We start from the raw sequence: 236 nt of genomic DNA, 5'->3' as shown, positions 1-236 counted from the left end.
AAACAACAAAACAATAACAATTATGACGATGACTCTTCTAACTTACACAAGAGCCTCTGTGCAGTCCCCCGAACGAAAATTATTAGCTGGCCACATGCATGTATGATGCTCAATCAATAGATTCTCGAATGACTTAAAGCTGATGCACTGTACTCTGAATCTGTGCTAATATCAGTCACTCTCAAGGATCGCTGGTTCGTCAGGCGTATGCTAATTGGGTACCTTGGAGTGACGAT

This window comes from Penaeus monodon, chromosome 27 (genome assembly GCF_015228065.2).
Source record: "Penaeus monodon isolate SGIC_2016 chromosome 27, NSTDA_Pmon_1, whole genome shotgun sequence".
In the NCBI taxonomy this organism is placed as follows: Eukaryota; Metazoa; Arthropoda; class Malacostraca; order Decapoda; family Penaeidae; genus Penaeus; species Penaeus monodon.
The sequence above is the reverse complement of the archived record's forward strand: the minus strand, read 5'-3'. Positions refer to the sequence as shown.